The sequence below is a fragment of the Triticum aestivum genome, chromosome 6B (assembly GCF_018294505.1).
Source record: "Triticum aestivum cultivar Chinese Spring chromosome 6B, IWGSC CS RefSeq v2.1, whole genome shotgun sequence".
NCBI classification, from domain to species: Eukaryota; Viridiplantae; Streptophyta; class Magnoliopsida; order Poales; family Poaceae; genus Triticum; species Triticum aestivum.
The window spans coordinates 724,376,380-724,396,386 of record NC_057810.1 but is presented as its reverse complement, the minus strand read 5'-3'; positions in this window follow the sequence as shown (position 1 = coordinate 724,396,386).

Below are 20,007 nucleotides of genomic sequence, written 5' to 3'. Positions count from 1 at the left end.
AAGGATTATGACATGAGTCTGCATTATCATCCAGGAAAAGCCAATGTTGTGGCGGATGCTTTGAGCCGTAAGAGTTACGTTAACACCCTTACAGCAGGAGATTTACCTCAGGAGTTATGTGATGAGCTTAGAGACCTTCAGTTAGAAATAGTTCCAAGAGGTTATGTTGCCGCACTCGAGGTACAGTCCACCTTGTTGGGAAGAATCAGAGAAGCCCAGAAGTTGGACCAAGGTATTGCTGAGATAAAGGAAATGATGAGAAAAGGGAAAGCAAAAGGATTCCGTGAGGATGAAAATGGAACCATATGGTTTGAGCAACGGATTTGTGTACCCAATGATCCAGAGATCAGGAAGTTGATTCTTCAGGAGGCTCATGACTCACCATATTCGATACACCCAGGCAACACCAAGATGTATTTGGACTTGAAGGAAAGTTTTTGGTGGGCCGGAATGAAGAGAGAGATTGCCGAGTATGTGGCAATATGTGATGTATGTCAGAGAGTAAAGGCAGAGCATCAGAAACCAGCAGGTTTACTTCAGCCGTTGCCAATACCTGATTGGAAATGGGATAAACTTGGTATGGACTTTATCACGGGGTTACCCAGGACCCGTTCAGGTTATGATTCCATTTGGGTGATAGTGGATCGTTTGACCAAGGTTGCTCACTTCATTCCAGTGAAGACCACCTATACAAGTGCTAAGCTGGCAAAGATATATATGACCAGGATTGTATGTCTGCATGGAGTTCCGAGGAGCATCGTATCAGATAGAGGAACACAGTTTACCTCAAAGTTTTGGAATCAGTTGCATGAAACTTTGGGTACCAGGCTAGAGTTTAGTACAGCCTTCCATCCACAGACTGATGGGCAGACAGAGAGAGTCAATCAGATTCTGGAGGACATGCTGAGAGCTTGTGCGCTAGACTATGGGTCTAGTTGGGATGATAACTTACCCTACGCAGAGTTCTCGTACAACAACAGCTACCAAGCCAGTTTGCAGATGGCCCCTTTCGAGGCATTGTATGGCAGGAAATGCAGGACACCTTTGATGTGGAATGGAGTTGGAGATCGCAAATTATTTGGACCTGATTTGATCAGGGATTCAGAGGAGAAGGTCAAGTTGATTCGTGACAGACTTAAGATAGCCCAGTCAAGGCAGAAAAGCTATGCTGATGCTAAACGCAAGGAAGTGATCTATGAAGTGGGAGATAGAGCATATCTTCGAGTGTCTCCACTTCGAGGTATTAAGAGATTTGGAGTCAAAGGAAAGTTAGCACCACGATTTGTGGGACCATATAGAGTTCTGGAACGCAGAGGAGAGGTTGCATACCAGTTGGAATTACCAGAGGCTTTGACAGGAGTTCATGATGTGTTCCATGTTTCCCAGCTGAAGAAGTGTCATGCAGAGATGGCGGATATTCCTTTGAGGGATACAGTGCCACTCGAGGCAATTCAGTTAGAGAGCGATCTGACTTATGAGGAGAAGCCTATTAAGATTCTTGAGACTGCAGAGAGGATCACTCGAACCAAGATCATCAGGTTCTGCAAAGTTCAGTGGAGTCACCACACCGAGGAGGAAGCTACCTGGGAAAGAGAAGAAGATCTCAGGCAGGACCATCCACACCTTTTTGCTGGCCAACCCGAATCTCGAGGACGAGATTCATCTTAAGGGGGGTAGGTTTGTAACATCCCAATTTTTATTAAATTCGGATGTTAATAGAATCATTCAATGCATATCATATTTCTTTGCATTTTTGGAGTTTTTAAAAAAAATATTCAAATAATATTTTCCACTCGAGAAAAACAAATGAGAGGGGATAAGATGACTTCCTCAAAATATAAAAGAGTGGGAAATTTTATTTTGAATATTATTTGAAGTTTTGGAGTTTATTTGGTATTTTTTTTATCTGCAAAAAGTGCATTAATTGCATTAGGAAATATTTTCAAAATGTTCTGTGCTTAAGTTAATGTTCATTAGGCTTTAAATATTGCATAGTTATTTTATAAATTATTGTGGTGTTTTTATTAATTCTTTTGAATTAATTATGACCACTTTAGTGTTCTGTTTAAAAAAAACACACGCACGCACTCACCCGCCTGGACCGAAACCAGTTCGGCCCAGGGACGCGCGCGCCTAGCCAGCGCGCCAGGCCAGCCAGCCCACTGGCCATTCGGCCCCAGGCCAGCCCCAGCGCCCGACGCCTTCCGCCCGGTCGACCGCCCGCGCCCGCCCTCGCTCGCTACCGCCGCCGCCACTGACTGGTGGGCCCCGCTCCACCTCATCTTCCCCAACCTCCCGCTTCTCCCGCAGGATGAGCACGCGCACGCACTCCCGAACCCGCCGGCCGAAGCTCTCGGGATAGAGCTTATCCCGCTGCTCCCCGACGCCCTCCCCTCGCCTATATAAAGGCCAAGACCCCCTCTTCCATCCTCGCCGTCCCGCATCTTCCCACGCCGCCCCTACCGCTCGTCGTCGCCGTTCGCATCTCGCCGGAGCTCCGAGCCCCGCCGTCCTCGCCCCGCCCCGTCCGGACGTCGCCGACGCACGCCGCCACCACCTTCGCGACGCCCTCGACGCGCCGCACCTCCCCGTCTTCTTCCCCGACGCCGAGGACCGCCGTAGCCGCCGTCCCCTCCGCCACCGACGCCGCGCCGCCGTCTTCGTCGTCGCCGGCCACCACCTCCAGCCCACTGTAAGCCGCCGCCCCACCCTCGCCCGTTAGATCGGACCCCAACGGTCCAGATTAGATTAGGTTCGGTTTTTTTTATTTTGCGAAGAGGTACGCGGTTAACCGCGGTTCCCTTAGACCGGCCGGTTTTATTTAAACCGAGCGTCGGTTTTTCTTTAGTTAGCCGCCGCCACTGTTTTCCTTATTTAGCGGCCGTTCGCCGTATAACCTCCGCAGCGGACGCTGCTCGGCCAGCCACGAGCCACCACGTGGCCAGGGACTTGTTTGCGATGGTTTTCTTCTCTGTTTAGTCCCTGTAATTAGCAGATTAGTCCCTAAACTTCGCGTAGCCACAACTTTTTAACCGTAGATCCAAACTCGATGAAACCAGCGGCAAATTCTTCGTATTGTTTAGATCTATCCAGTGGTATCCTTTTTGCAAACTTTTGACAGATTCAAATTTGAATTTATTCAGATTTGAATTCGAACTTCAAATGGCCATATCTCCCAAACCGTAACTCCGATTAAGTTGATTCTTTTTGCACTTTGTCACCGTAGCCAAACCCTATCACCTGGACCTTTGTCACAATAATTTTCACACACTAGAATCTGCCCATTAATATTTTTACTAGTATGCATAGTACGCACTATAGTTCACATCACTCTTTGAACCATAGGCCTATGTTGTTTTGCATCTAGAATATTTTTCATGCTAGTTAAGTGTGATGTTTGTTCATTTGGTTTTTCCGAGACTTTTGCTTTGCATGTTCTTCTTGGTTCTCTTGAATGTTTGTTTATGTTTGTTTATCTCCTTTGCGATAGATTGCCCGGAGTGCGAAGCAGAATATTTTCAGTCTTTAGAGTTCAACCAGCAGTACCAAGGCAAGTTGCATCTTGATCATGTTTCCTTACCTATGTTTTTTTATGCACTTAGTTCTTTGCGGTAGGACTGCATGGTAGGAATTGATGCCGCATGACTATGCTTTTCACCCAGTAGTTCATTGAGGTAGGTCTGAACCATATGACATTGTCGCCATCGTTTTACATTATGTTGCTTCGCTAAGTAGACGTGGATTGGGGAGTGAACATTGTAAAGTATGAGTAACAATGTAGTAAGTAGGACCTAAGATAATTAATGAACTACCTGGGCGGAAACTTGATGGAATGGTGGCGAAGTACAGTGGGGCACGCATGGGAAATCCATGGTGGTGCACCACTAGTGGACCGTCCGCTCAGGCTCAAAGAGATCAATCGTATTCTCATGTCTAGAAGCTTACGTGTGCAGCCACAAGCCAATATGGGCTCTGGCTTAGTTGAGTAGTTAGTGTGACCCCTTCCGGGATGGGCTAGCAGATGTAGAAGGATGTAGGTGTACCGGCCTATCCGTGGGTTAAGGGGGAGCATTTTCGAAAGACTATGTCTCGATCTTCCGATCATGGAGGTGGTCGAGTCTTGTGGGGAAAAGTGCGCAACCTCTGCAGAGTGTCAACCTAATCGATTAGCCGTGTCCCCGGTTACGGACATCTTGAGCTTCTAGTAGTGAAAATGCTGGGAGATCTCCTCACCTTTAATTAAACAGTTGGGATTTAAATGAAACTTGGGAACGGATGGAGTTGGGTTTGCCAACTCATCCTATGCAAATGTGTAGTAGTAGAATAACATCTTTTCTAATAGGGAAAAACTAGCTTTATGCAAAAATTAAACTTAGAGCTTTCCACCAGCCAAATTGCATGTACAAGTAGGTTCATTACACTTATGATGTGACTTGCCAGTACATTCAATGTACTGACCTATATGGCTGCAACTTATCACGTTGCAGATATATCCGACGAGGATTAAGGTGCGATAGGTCGATGTTCTACACTCAACCTTGCTCGTGGAGTTGGACTCATTTACTACTTTGCTTCCGCAGTATTTGTTTATTTGGCTCTATGCCCTATTTGGTAATAAATGTATTGCTCCTGGACTATCGATGTAATAAAGAGATGTGTGTTATTTCTGTTATTTCATCGAGTACTGTGTGTGCTAGCAAGTCGATCCAGGGACTAGCACGGTAAGCACAGAGACTTCGACTCTTACCGAGTCGGGTCGCTACAGGGAGCCACAACCCCCTCTTGCTTTGGCGGCTGCCTCCTGGTTGCCCGTGGTGGCCCACGTCTCATCCTTGTAGGTTTGTGCCACCACAATACGGTTTCCCTTCCCGGCCATCGCTCGAGATTGGAAAAAGGGGGAAACAAAGGATCGAAAGGGTTGTGAAGTAAAAGAGGAGAGTACTACTACCTCTCAACGAGGAGGAATCATATCACTGATCTATCCAAGAAGACGTACATGATACTAGATGTTATAGCTGACAATTCTACCGTTACATGTATGTATTCAACATAACTTTCACTAAAAGAAAGTATGCATGCATGAGTTGTTCCGCCATCATAAGATGTCTATACGGGTGCAACTTTGTTTTGCCTCTCGAACCACCCCAAACATGGCCCGGAGGCGGAGGATGTAGTGAAGAATCAAAGATAGATGTTGTTACTCCCTCTGTAATATAGTGATCTAGATGCTCTTATATTTTTCTATAGAGGAAGTATCTAGAGCTCACATCGGGTCGGGGATGGAGCTGCGCGCATGTCGGTCGTCGAGGCCATGTGAAGGGGGCGGTGAGCAAATCAATGAAGAAATGCAGGCGATCCGTGTGTTTTAAAGAAATGAGCATGTGATCCATAATGAGCATGTATTACTCTAATGCATAATTACTTGGCAAGTGTCAGCCATTCTGAACAGGAAACCTTCTTACAGCAAGGTAGAGAAGTTTCTTCTCGAATGAAAATCCAATAGCTAACAACATACTTGGCAAGTGTCTGCAATGGCAGAGTGTCCAATGGAGGTTCTTCCATTTACCAATTCGTGATCCCAACCTTATCTTTCCCATTGAAAATTAAAACATATTCTGATTGCCTTTTCTGATAGTATCTTTGAGTTAGCCAGCATCTGACAGTTGAGTGCTCCAAAATTAGGCAACCAAAACTGAACTTATGAATATATGCATGTATGATAAAACTGTTAATATCTCTTATTTGACTATTCTCTAGATCAGCTGGAGATGAGATTATCTGGTTTGGGGATGGTTATACATTTTATAGGTTATCTTTTCTCAGGAAGCGATGGTGCTTGGGTGTTATGGATGAAGAAGACATGGATGTGGGTGTGTTCGATTACTCCATATGTGTGTCTTCTACGAGCTGGAGAAGGTCATGTATCACTACCTCCATATAACGTGCACACTGACTATAAATTTTTGGAATACTATATCATTTTGCCGATCTGATATAATTCATAAAAACTATTGGTCGTCCATTAGTGTGTTATACTATATCATGCTGGAGGACCTTTTCTCCATGACGTGCAAGTACTTGGCAAATTTCTCTTTACTGAATCCACCTATTGTGCCTTATAGGTAGAAAATATGTTTATGCATTGGAAGCTAATCAATGAATTTTATGCATTGGCATGCACTGTTGGAGCCATGGTTCTTTGGGGTTCTATTCATGTGCATTAGGCACTTCTCAACACTGCCACGATTATTCTAGAACCTCTTTAAATTTGTAATGCTCATCAGACCATGTCACTTGTCATGTACATGTTTTGTAGTCAACCATTTAGATTATTGATGAGGGATGATATTTTCAGTCTTACTCAGTCTGCAAAGGATGCACTAAGCCAAGATTAATTACAATTTTTGTATTGCATCGTTGTACTTATGTACCTTGTTCTTAAATGATTGTGATTCAGTCGTGGATATTTGAGTGCTTTCTTCGAATGTTAGGAAGAATGGTTCAACTGGTGTTTGCCAGAAATTGTAGATTAGTAAGACTAACATGTGTTGAGTATGCCAGTCTATGTGTGGGTTGGAGTGAAACTGATGATTTTGCTAGAGATGAGTTTCTGAAAAAGGTCTCAGAGACCGCGGCGCTGCTGCTGCTGTTGCGATGGGCAAAGTGGAGGTTATAGTTCTAGGAGTTCAAGGAGGAAAGGAAGACATGGTTGCTTCTTGGAGAGGCGAGTTGTTTCCCTGTAGAAAAATAAATCTCTAGAGTTGTTGAACCTGTTCCACTGTCATTGTTATGTTGAGATAGAAAAAACTTGTGTGAATTGTTATTGGTCACTCGATGCCTTAGTTGTTAGTTAATTTGAATCTCTACTCCTAACGAGGGACTTGGTAGCTTCCGCAACACGGTTTTATTTCGTCTGGTTTATTTTTGTATTTATGAGTAAAAATTTCGTCTGGTTTATTTTCACCTCACCTCCCACCATCCCCTCTTCCTGGATCAGGGTGGGTCTCACCGGAATTATATGAGACCTGGTCTCATATAATTTTTTTCCCTGGATTTTTCTTCCTTTCATTAGAAAACCAAATGATAGTTTCCAAACAATGAAACGACATTTTCCTGACAATCAACTTCAAATCGTAACATTCCTAATGCATCAATCCCTACCTTTCTTAACAACCAAATCCCTAATATATGAAACTTGTTTTTCTAGATACTGTATATACTCCTGACAATCAATTCTAAATCCTAACAATCAATTTGAAATCCTAACAGTCAATATATTCCCTCATCATTGGCAATGTCAGCTCCTATAGTCCAGATCCAGGCATGCTGACCCGTGCTCCCCTCCTTCGACTGGATCCACTCCCTGAGCTCGACCGCCTCCCGAAGAAGGATGGCGACCACGAGATCCCTTCCCGAGCAGGAGCTCGCTTCCGATGACCTTCACTGGCCTCTTCTCCGATGCACAGAGCCGTTGGTACGCTCCTTTTCCTCCCTTCCACGCCACCTCCTCTCTTCTTCTCCTTCCACCTCCTCCACTTTTCCCTCCCCCTCCCCGCCCGCCGCTCCGCAAATTGGCGTCCGTTGCGGGCTGATCGGCATCCCCCACCTGACACCTCCCCGTGTCCCGCACATATCCCTTCTAGCAAGACCTGTGACGGACGCGCGCGTAGCAGCGCCACTACAATGGAGGCCAACCTCCTCTGCCTGAGCACCACCACTGAATCTCTATCCAAATTACGCTCACCCCGTCACTTTGCTGCAGGTTGTCCTCCTCCTCTAGTCGATTATAAAATTTCAAGGAGACTCAAGTGTTCCTCTTCTGGCCGATTGAAGGTACTACTTGGTCCAGTTTTGCCACAAACAATTAATGCTATCTTGTTGTATGCTTTGCAGTGTTAACTTCGTATGCTATTGTAGATTACAAGAATATGATTATGAGAAATTTTGGTTCGTGCCCAACGTCTGCATATAAATATGTAATACACCAACTTTGTTCTTTTATTTTGTTCGATTGACCAGGTTTACCATTGTTAGAATATAGTTTGAGTTTAATGATAGAGATAAAGAGTAGAGATCGAATATGTATAAACATGTATTACTTGTCTTGTACTCCAAGTCTCTACCCCTCATGTATTCTGTATATACTTCATATGAGGGTCAGATCAATACAACAACATACACGATATAATATTCATCCATCCTACAATTTCTACATGGTATTAGAGCGGTTTGTTCAACGACGCCGATCCTAGTTTCTTCCACCACTTCCGCAACGCGCCGCCCCCAGGGACATTACGGAAACACTAACGCCCACACATGTGGGTGTTCTTTAACTTGCCCACACGTCCAGATGGTCGTTGATTGTCTTTTGCATGAATCTTGACACGAAAAGGTGGATTTTGGTGTGCCACGTAGGACATGGTTGGTGTGTGGGCGTTGGAGAGTTTGCCCACACGCCCTGCATCACGCTGTGGCAGCTGCTCTGTGTGGGCGAACTAGTTTCTGTCCACATAGCCACCACCTAGTCCATGCGCGTGTGGGCGAACTGATTTTCGCTCACACGACACTCGTACGTTGTGGATGGCAACTGCAGTTACATGAACGTGGCAACTAGGTAAACAAACATGGCAACCGTGATTCTTTTGCTAGACGGCAACTGCAGTTGCGCGTACGTGGCAACCAGATAAACACACATGGCAACTGCGATTAACTATATATGGCAACTATGGTTGGACCACACGTGGCAACTAGGTAAACACACATGACAACTACTATTTGACCATGTGTGGCAAGTGATGAAGTCATGTACCTAGGGTAGGGTCATGGACCTATCTAGGATACCCTACCCAAGGACATCCTTAGAAGAAGCTACCTTCTAGTCGACCAAGAAGGACTTCACTCGACGAACTCAAGGACACTCGACGATGAAGATAGCCACTCGACCATGAAGCTAACCACTCGACGGCCAGGAGACCTAAAGTCACTCAGCACGCAACGGTCTGTCATTAAGTAGCTATAATAGTCTTCATGGCACTTTATGAGGGCGTTACCAGTAACCCCCTGTCTTAATGTACTTTAAACCCTGCATAACTGAGGGCCGGAGGGGTCTGGCGAACTCTATATAAGCCACCCCCCTCCTCAGTGTAAAGGGTTCGCACCCCTGTAACTCATACACACGTAATCCAGTCGACCGCCTCCGGGCTTCGAGACGTAGGGCTGTTACTTCCTCCGAGAAGGGCCTGAACTCGTAAAACACTCGTGTGTACAACTGCTCCATAGCTAGGATCTTGCCTCTCCATACCTACCCCCATTCTACTGTCAGGCTTAGAACCACGACAATTGGCGCCCACCGTGGGGCAGGTGTCTTAGCGACTTTTTGGAGAAGTTGCAATTTGTCCGATTTCCTTCATCATGGTTTCTGGCGGAGCTCTGGTCGAGGGCCGCGAGATCCGTCTCGGTGCGCTTTCTTTCATCGCCGACGACTCCGCTTGGCTCCAGGAGGCACCACTCGACATCGACGCGCTCCCCGTCCGCGGGGCGACGCACTTTCGGGCGTGTGTCCGCGGCGTCCTGCTGCGGCAGCCGTCGACCCCATACAGGTCGACTCCTGTGCCGTCCTCCCTCCCTGTCTCCCGCCAGCGCAAGCACTCCGGTCGGTCGAGGCTTCAGCGATGGGTGAGACACACAGTGGCTCGCCAATCGGCCACCACCCAAGTCGCGGCAATTGAGCTCGACGAATCTCTCTACGGCCTGTTTGATCTGTCGACTGGCTCCGTAGAGACTGCATCCGAGTGCGACAGCAGTGATCCAGCGGCGGAGGTCCTGATGGTCAACGGGCCTCGTAGCCCTCCCGGTTTCCCCCGCATCGACGGGATGGACGATGGAGGCAACCCCGCTCAGGCCCACGAAGAATATCAGCCCGAGCCACTCACTTCTCAGCAAAGAGAAGATCTTCGCCGCCGGAACATGGATGCCCTGCATACTCCCATCGTAGGAGAAACTCCTGAGGCTCATGCTTTGGAAGAGGCGCGTTTGGCCAACTTGGCTGAACGCACTCGACTGGAGAACCTCCAGCAAGCACTCGACGAGCGTGCGCGTCAACGAGTACCTGACTCTAGCCGACGTCAGCTCTATCCGCAACCGACTCAGGTATATCGAACACCGATTCAGAATTTGGCAGCCGCAGCCTGTATAGCGGAGTCAATTCAGCCCTCTCAGTCGGAGGCTGGAAGAGGCTTGATGCAGATCAGGGATTTGCTCCGGGCGGCAGGAGATCAGAATTCAGTTGTGTTACATTCGCGCAACAGGATTCACAGTCGATCCGTCGCTGCGAATACTGTTCAGTCGGCTCACAGCCCAAGGTCACCTCCGAGGCGCGTGGGACGTGAAGGCCGGCGGGACCACTATGATGACCGATTTTATCGTGATGATAGGCGTCGAGTGCCCACTCATCCCCCGAGAAGTGGGTCTAACGCCCATCGGCAGCAAGATGACAGGCGCCAGCTCAGTGTTGGGCGGAGAGCTCCGGTCGACCCCAGAGAACCAGGCTTTGACGCGAGATCCATCATCGTGCAAGGTTTGGTCGATCGGAACAGAGCTCATAGAGGTGGCCATGACAGAGATGTTGTTGGGGAACGTAGTAATTTCAAAAAATTTCCTATGCACACGCAAGATCATGGTGATGCATAGCAACGAGGGGAGAGTATGATCTATGTACCCTTGTAGATCGCAACGGAAGCGTTGACACAACGTAGAGGAAGTAGTCGTACATCTTCTTCCCGATCCGACCGATCCAAGCACCGTTACTCCGGCACCTCCGAGTTCTTAGCACACGTACAGCTCGATGACGATCCCCGGGCTCCGATCCAGCAAAGCTTCGGGGAGGAGTTCCGTCAGCACGACGGCATGGTGACGATCTTGATGTTCTACCGTCGCAGGGCTTCGCCTAAGCACCGCTACAATATGATGGAGGTGGAATATGGTGGAGGCGGGCACCGCACACGGCTAAGGAACGATCACGAAGATCAACTTGTGTGTCTATGGGGTGCCCCCTGCCTCAGTATATAAAGGATGGAGGAGGAGGAGGCCGGCCAAGGCAAAGGTGCGGCCAGGGTGGGGAGTCAAGTCCTAGTAGGAGTCCACCAAGAGGGGAGGAAGGAAGAAGGAATAGGAGGAGAAGGAGAGGTGGCCGGCCCCCTTTTCCCTAGTCCAATTCGGACCAAAGGGGAGGGGGGGCGCAGAAGCCTTTTCCTCTTCCCACTAAAGCCCATCAAGGCCCATTACTTCTCCCGTAACTACCCGGTACTCCGAAAAATACCCGAATCACTCGGAACCTTTCCGATGTCCGAATATAGTCGTTCAATATATCGATCTTTATGTCTCGACCATTTCGAGACTCCTCGTCATGTCCCCGATCTCATCCGGGACTCCGAACTCCTTCGGTACATCAAAACTCATAAACTCATAATATAACTGTCATCGAAACCTTAAGCGTGCGGACCCTACGGTTCGAGAACAATGTAGACATGACCGAGACACGTCTCCGGTCAATAACCAATAGCGGGACCTGGATGCCCATATTGGCTCCTACATATTCTACGAAGATCTTTATCGGTCAGACCGCATAACAACATACGTTGTTCCCTTTGTCATCGGTATGTTACTTGCCCGAGATTCGATCGTCGGTATCCAATACCTAGTTCAATCTCGTTACTGGCAAGTCCCTTTACTCGTTCCGTAATACATCATCTCACAACTAACATCTTAGTTGCAGTGCTTGCAAGGCTTATGTGATGTGCATTACCGAGAGGGCCCAGAGATACCTCTCCGACAATCGGAGTGACAAATCATAATCTCGAAATACGCCAACCCAACATCTACCTTTGGAGACACCTGTAATGCTCCTTTATAATCACCCAGTTACGTTGTGACATTTGGTAGCACCCAAAGTGTTCCTCCGGCAAACGGGAGTTGCATAATCTCATAGTTATAGGAACATGTATAAGTCATGAAGAAAAGCAATAGCAACATACTAAACGATCGGGTGCTAAGCTAATGGAATGGGTCATGTGAATCAGATCATTCAACTAATGATGTGACCTCGTTAATCAAATAACAACTCTTTGTCCATGGTTAGGAAACATAACCATCTTTGATTAACGAGCTAGTCAAGTAGAGGCATACTAGTGACACTCTGTTTGTCTATGTATTCACACATGTATTATGTTTCCGGTTAATACAATTCTAGCATGAATAATAAACATTTATCATGAAATAAGGAAATAAATAATAACTTTATTATTGCCTCTAGGGCATATTTCCTTCAGTCTCCCACTTGCACTAGAGTCAATAATCTAGTTCACATCGCCATGTGATTTAACAGCAATAATTCACATCACTATGTGATTAACACCCATAGTCCACATCGATATGTGACCAACACCCAAAGGGTATACTAGAGTCAGTAATCTAGTTCACATCGTTGTGTGATTAATACCCAAAGAGTATTGAGGTGTGATCATGTTTTGCTTTGTGAGATAATTTTAGTCACCGGGTCTGTTATATTCAGATCCGTAAGTATTTTGCAAATTTCTATGTCAACAATGCTCTGCATGGAGCTACTCTAGCTAATTGCTCCCACTTTCAATATGTATCTAGATCGAGACTTAGAGTCATCTAGATTAGTGTCAAAACTTGCATCGGCGTAACCCTTTACGACGAACCTTTTTGTCACGTCCGTAATCGAGAAACATATCCTTATTTCACTAAGGATAATTCTGACCGCTGTCCAGTGATCTACTCCTAGATCACTATTGTACTCCCTTGCCAAATCAGTGCAGGGTATACAATAGATCTGGTATACAGCATGACTTACTTTATAGAACCTATGACCAAGGCATAGGGAATGACTTTCATTCTCTTTCTATCTTCTGCCGTGGTCGGGCTTTGAGTCTTACTCAACTTCACACCTTGTAATACAGGCAAAAACTCTTTCTTTGACTGCTTCATTTTGAACTATTTCAAAATCTTGTCAAGGTATGTATTTATTGAAAAAAAATTATCAAGCGTCTTGATATATCTCTGTTGATCTTGAAGCTCAATATGTAAGCAGCTTCACCGAAGTCTTTCTTTGAAAAACTCCTTTCAAATACTCCTTTATGCTTTACAGAATAATTCTACATTATTTCCGATCAACAATATGTCATTCACATATACTTATCAGAAATGTTATAGTGCTCCCACTCACTTTCTCGTAAATACAGGCTTCACCGCAAATCTGTATAAAACTATATGCTTTGATCAACTTATCAAAGCGTATATTCCAACTCCGAGATGCTTGCACCAGTCCATAGATGGATCGCTGGAGCTTGCATATTTTGTTAGCACCTTTAGGATTGACAAAACCTTCTGGTTGTATCATATACAACTCTTCTTTAACAACTCTATTAAGGAATGCAGTTTTGTTTATCCATTTGCCAGATTTCATAAAATGCGGCAATTGCTAACATGATTCGGACAGACTTAAGCATAGATATGAGTGAGAAACTCTGATCATATTTAACACCTTGAACTTGTCGAAAACCTTTTTGCGACAATTCTAGCTTTGTAGATAGTAACACTACTATCAGCGTCCGTCTTCCTCTTGAAGACCATTTATTCTCAATTGCTTGCCGATCATCGGGCAAGTCAACCAAAGTCCATACTTTGTTCTCATACATGGATCATATCTCAGATTTCATGGCCTCAAACCATTTATCGGAATCTGGGCTCATCATCGCTTCTTCATAGTTCGTAGGTTCATCATGATCTAGTAGCATGACTTCCAGAACAGGATTACTGTACCACTCTGGTGCGGATCTTACTCTGGTTGATCTACGAGGTTCAGTAGTATCTTGATCTGAAGTTTCATGATCATTATCATTAGCTTCCTCACTAAATGGTGTAGGTGTCACTGAAACAATTTTCTGTGATGTACTACTTTCCAGTAAGGGAGCAGGGACAGTTACCTCGTCAAGTTCTACTTTCCTCCCACTCACTTCTTTCGAGAGAAACTCCTTCTCCAGAAAGTTTCCGAATTTAGCAACAAAAGTCTTGCCTTCGGATCTGTGATAGAAGGTGTATCCAATAGTTTCCTTTGGATATCCTATGAAGACGCACTTCTCTGATTTGAGTTTGAGCTTATCAGGATGAAACTTTTTCATATAAGCATCGCAACCCCAAACTTTAAGAAACGACAGTTTAGGTTTCTTGCCAAACCATAGTTCACATGGTGTCGTCTCAACGGATTTAGATGGTGCCCTATTTAACGTGAATGCAGCTGTCTCTAATGCATAACCCCAAAACGATAGTGTTAGATCAGTAAGAGACATCATAGATTGCACTGTATCCAATAAAGTACGGTTATGACGTTCAGACACACCATTATGCTGTGGTGTTCCATGTGGCATGAGTTTGTGAAACTATTCCACATTGTTTTAATTGAAGACCAAACTCGTAACTCAAATATTTGTCTCCGCGATCAGATCGTAGAAACTTTATTTTTCTTGTCACGATGATTTTCCATTTCACTCTGAAATTCTTTGAACTTTTCAAATGTTTCAGACTTATGTTTCATCAAGTAGATATCCCCATATCTGCTCAAATCATCTGTGAAGGTCGGAAAATAATGATACCTGCTGCAAGCCTTAATATTCATCGGACCACATACATCAGTATGTATGATTTCCAACAAATCTGTTGCTTGCTTCATTGTTTCGGAGAACGGCGTTTTAGTCATCTTGCCCAAGAGGCATGGTTCGCAAGCATCAAGTGATTCATAATCAAGTGGTTCCAAAATCCCATCAGCATGGAGTTTCTTCATGCGCTTTACACCAATATGACCTAAACAGCAGTGCTACAAATAAGTTGCACTATCATTATTAACTTTGCATTTTTTGGTTTCAATATTATGATTATGTGTATCACTACGATCGAGATCCAACGAACTATTTTCATTGGGTGTGTAACCATATAAGGTTTTATTCATGTAAACAGAACAACAATTTATTCTCTTACTTAAATGAATAACCGTATCACAATAAACATGATCAAATCATATTCATGCTTAACGCAAACACCAAATAACACTTATTCAGGTTCAACACTAATCCCGAAAGTATAGGGAGTGTGCGATGATGATCATATCAATCTTGGAACCACTTAGAACACACATCGTCAGTTCATCCTTAACTAGTCTCTGTTTATTCTGCAACTCCCGTTTCGAGTTACTAATCTTAGCAACTGAACTAGTATCAAATACTGAGGGGTTGCTATAAACACTAGTAAAGTACACATCAATAACATGTATATCAAATATACTTATGTTCACTTTGCCATCCTTCTTATCTGCCAATCACTTGGGGTAGTTCCGCTTCCAGTGACCAATCCTTTTGCAGTAGAAACACTTAGTCTCAGGCTTAGGACCAGACTTGGGCTTCTTCACTTGAGCAGCAACTTGCTTGCTGTTCTTCTTGAAGTTCCCCTTCTTCCCTCTGCCCTTTTCTTGAAACTAGTGGTCTTGTCTACCATCAACACTTGATGTTTTTCTCGATTTCTACCTTCGTCAATTTCCGCATTTACGAAGAGCTTGGGAATCGTTTCCGTTATCCCTTGCATATCATAGTTCATGACGAAGTTCTACTAACTTGGTGATGGTGACTAGAGAATTCTGTCAATCACTATTTTATCTGAAAGATTAACTCCCACTTGATTCAAGCGATTGTAGTACTCACACAATCTGGGCACATGCTCACTCGTTGAGCGATTCTCCTCCATCTTTTAGCTATAGAACTTGTTGGAGACTTCATATCTCTCAACTCGGGTATTTGCTTGAAATGTTAACTTCAACTCCTGGAACATCTCATATGCTCCATGACGTTCAAAAACGTCTTTGAAGGCCCGATTCTAAGCCATTAAGCATGCTGCACTAAACTATCAAGTAGTCATAATATTGAGCTATCCAAACGTTCATAACGTCTGCATCTGCTCCTGCAATAGGTCCGTCACCTAGCGGTGCATCAAGGACATAATTCTTCTGTGCAGCAATGAGGATAAACCTCAGATCACGGATCCAATCCGCATCATTGCTACTAACATCTTTCAACACAATTTTCTCTAGGAACATATCAAAATAAACACAGGGAAGCAACAACGCGAGCTATTGATCTACAACATAATTTGCAAAATACTACCAGGACTAAGTTCATGATAAATTGAAGTTCAACTAATCATATTACTTAAGAACTCCCACTTAGATAGACATCTCTCTAGTCATCTAAGTGATCACGTGATCCAAATCAACTAAACCATGTCCGATCATCACGTGAGATGGAGTAGTTTTCAATGGTGAACATCACTATGTTGATCATATCTACTATATGATTCACGTTCGACCTTTCGGTCTCCGTGTTCTGAGGCCATATCTATATATGCTAGGCTCGTCAAGTTTAACCTGAGTATTCCGCGTGTGCAACTGTTTTGCACCCGTTGTATTTGAACGTAGAGCCTATCACACCCGATCATCACGTGGTGTCTCAGCACGAAGAACTTTTGCAACGGTGCATACTCAGGGAGAACACTTCTTGATAATTTAGTGAGAGATCATCTTATAATGCTACCGTCAATCAAAGCAAGATAAGATGCATAAAAGGATAAACATCACATGCAATCAATATAAGTGATATGATATGGCCATCATCATCTTGTGCTTGTGATCTCCATCTCTGAAGCACCGTCATGATCACCATCGTCACCGGCGCGACACCTTGATCTCCATCGTAGTATCGTTGTCGTCTCGCCAATCTTATGCTTCCACGACTATCACTACCGCTTAGTAATAAAGTAAAGCATTACATCGCGATTGCATTGCATACAATAAAGCGACAACCATATGGCTCCTGCCAGTTGCCGATAACTTGGTTACAAAACATGATCATCTCATACAATAAAATTCAGCATCATGCCTTGACCATATCACATCACAACATGCCCTGCAAAAACAAGTTAGACGTCCTCTACTTTGTTGTTGCAAGTTTTACGTGGCTGCTACGGGCTTAAGCAAGAACTCATCTTACCTACGCATCAAAACCACAACGATAGTTTGTCAAATAGACTCCGTTTTAACCTTCTCAAGGACCGGGCGTAGCCATACTTGGTTCAACTAAAGTTGGAGAGACAGTCGCCCGCAAGCCATCTCTGTGCAAAGCACATCGAGGGAACCGGTCTCGCGTAAGCGTACGCGTAAGGTTGGTCCAGGTCGTCTCGTCCAACAATACCGCCGAACCAAAGTATGACATGCTGGTAGGCAGTATGACTTGTATCGTCCACAACTCACTTGTGTTCTACTCGTGCAAATAACATCAAACCATAAAACCTAGGCTCGGATGCCACTGTTGGGGAACGTAGTAATTTCAAAAAAATTCCTACGCACACGCAAGATCATGGTGATGCATAGCAACGAGGGGAGAGTATGATCTACGTACCCTTGTAGATTGCAACGGAAGCGTTGACACAACGTAGAGGAAGTAGTCGTACATCTTCTTCCCGATCCGACCGATCGAAGCACCGTTACTCCGACACCTCCGAGTTCTTAGCACACGTACAGCTCGATGACGATCCCCGGGCTCCGATCCAGCAAAGCTTCGGGGAGGAGTTCCGTCAGCACGACGGCGTGGTGACGATCTTGATGTTCTACCGTCGCAGGGCTTCGCCTAAGCACCGCTACAATATGATCGAGGTGGAATATGGTGGAGGGGGGCACCGCACACGGCTAAGGAACGATCACGAAGATCAACTTGTGTGTCTATGGGGTGCCCCCTGCCTCAGTATATAAAGGATGGAGGAGGAGGAGGCCGGCCAAGGCAAAGGTGCGGCCAGGGTGGGGAGTCCTACTAGGACTCCAAGTCCTAGTAGGAGTCCACCAAGAGGGGAGGAAGGGAGAAGGAATAGGAGGAGAAGGAGAGGTGGCCGGCCCCCTTTTCCCTAGTCCAATTCGGACCAAAGGGGAGGGGGGGCGCAGCAGCCTTTTCCTCTTCCCACTAAAGCCCATCAAGGCCCATTACTTCTCCCGTAACTACCCGGTACTCCGAAAAATACCCGAATCACTCGGAACCTTTCCGATGTCCGAATATAGTCGTCCAATATATCGATCTTTACGTCTCGACCATTTCGAGACTCCTCGTCATGTCCCCGATCTCATCCGGGACTCCGAACTCCTTCGGTACATCAAAACTCATAAACTCATAATATAACTGTCATCGAAACCTTAAGCGTGCGGACCCTACGGTTCGAGAACAATGTAGACATGACCGAGACACGTCTCCGGTCAATAACCAATAGCGGGACCTGGATGCCCATATTGGCTCCTACATATTCTACGAAGATCTTTATCGATCAGACCGCATAACAACATACGTTGTTTCCTTTGTCATCGGTATGTTACTTGCCCGAGATTCGATCGTCGGTATCCAATACCTAGTTCAATCTCGTTACTGGCAAGTCTCTTTACTCGTTCCGTAATACATCATCTCACAACTAACATCTTAGTTGCAGTGCTTGCAAGGCTTATGTGATGTGCATTACCGAGAGGGCCGAAAGATACCTCTCCGACAATCGGAGTGACAAATCCTAATCTCGAAATACGCCAACCCAACATCTACCTTTGGAGACACCTGTAATGCTCCTTTATAATCACCCAGTTACGTTGTGACATTTGGTAGCACCCAAAGTGTTCCTCCGGCAAACGGGAGTTGCATAATCTCATAGTTATAGGAACATGTATAAGTCATGAAGAAAAGCAATAGCAACATACTAAACGATCGGGTGCTAAGCTAATGGAATGGGTCATGTCAATCAGATCATTCAACTAATGATATGACCTCGTTAATCAAATAACAACTCTTTGTCCATGGTTAGGAAACATAACCATCTTTGATTAACGAGCTAGTCAAGTAGAGGCATACTAGTGACACTCTGTTTGTCTATGTATTCACACATGTATTATGTTTCCGGTTAATACAATTCTAGCATGAATAATAAACATTTATCATGAAATAAGGAAATAAATAATAACTTTATTATTGCCTCTAGGGCATATTTCCTTCAGATGTGCTCACTAGCAGCCGAGTCCATGTTTCAGGTCCAGAATGCTTTAGCAGAGCCGTCAGAACCGCAGTGATACCCCCCAACTTCAAGTTGGCGACTGGGGTAAGTAAGTTCACCGGAGAGTCCAAGCCTGAAACTTGGCTTGAAGACTACCGAGTGGCGGTACAGATTGGTGGTGGTAATGATGAGGTGGCCATGAAGCATTTGCCACTCATGCTAGAGGGTTCGGCCAGGGCGTGGTTGAATCAGTTAGCTCCTAGCAGCATTTACACCTGGGAAGATCTTTCCCGAGTGTTCGTCAGGACGTTCGAGGGAACTTGCAAGCGACCGGCCGGATTGACGGAGCTGCAAGTCTGCGTACAAAAGTCGAGTGAAACATTGAGAGATTACATCCAGAGATGGATCACTTTGCATCATACCGTGGAGAATGTGTCGGACCATCAAGCGGTCTGCGCCCTCAAGGATGGTGTCAAGAACAGAGAGTTGAGCCTGAAGTTTGGTCGAATCGGAGATATGACCCTGGGTCGAATGATGGATATTGCCACCAAATACGCTAACGGTGAAGAAGAGGACAGGCTCCGGAGTGGCAAGTATAAGCCGAGTCAATCGGAAAAAGGAAACTCCAGTCGGAAGCAGAAGCAGAAGGCCGAGCCAGCTGCTCCTGGAGAGGCTCTGGCCGTGACTCGGGGCAAATTCAAAGGGAAGCCCAAAGGATCTTCGAACCCCAAGAAGGTAAAGGATAAAGGAGGAAATGACGTGATGGATCTACCGTGTCACATCCATACGAAGAAAGACGAAGAGGGTAACTTCATCTACCCGAAACATACCACTCGCCAATGCCGGCTCTTAATCCAGCAATTTCAAGGA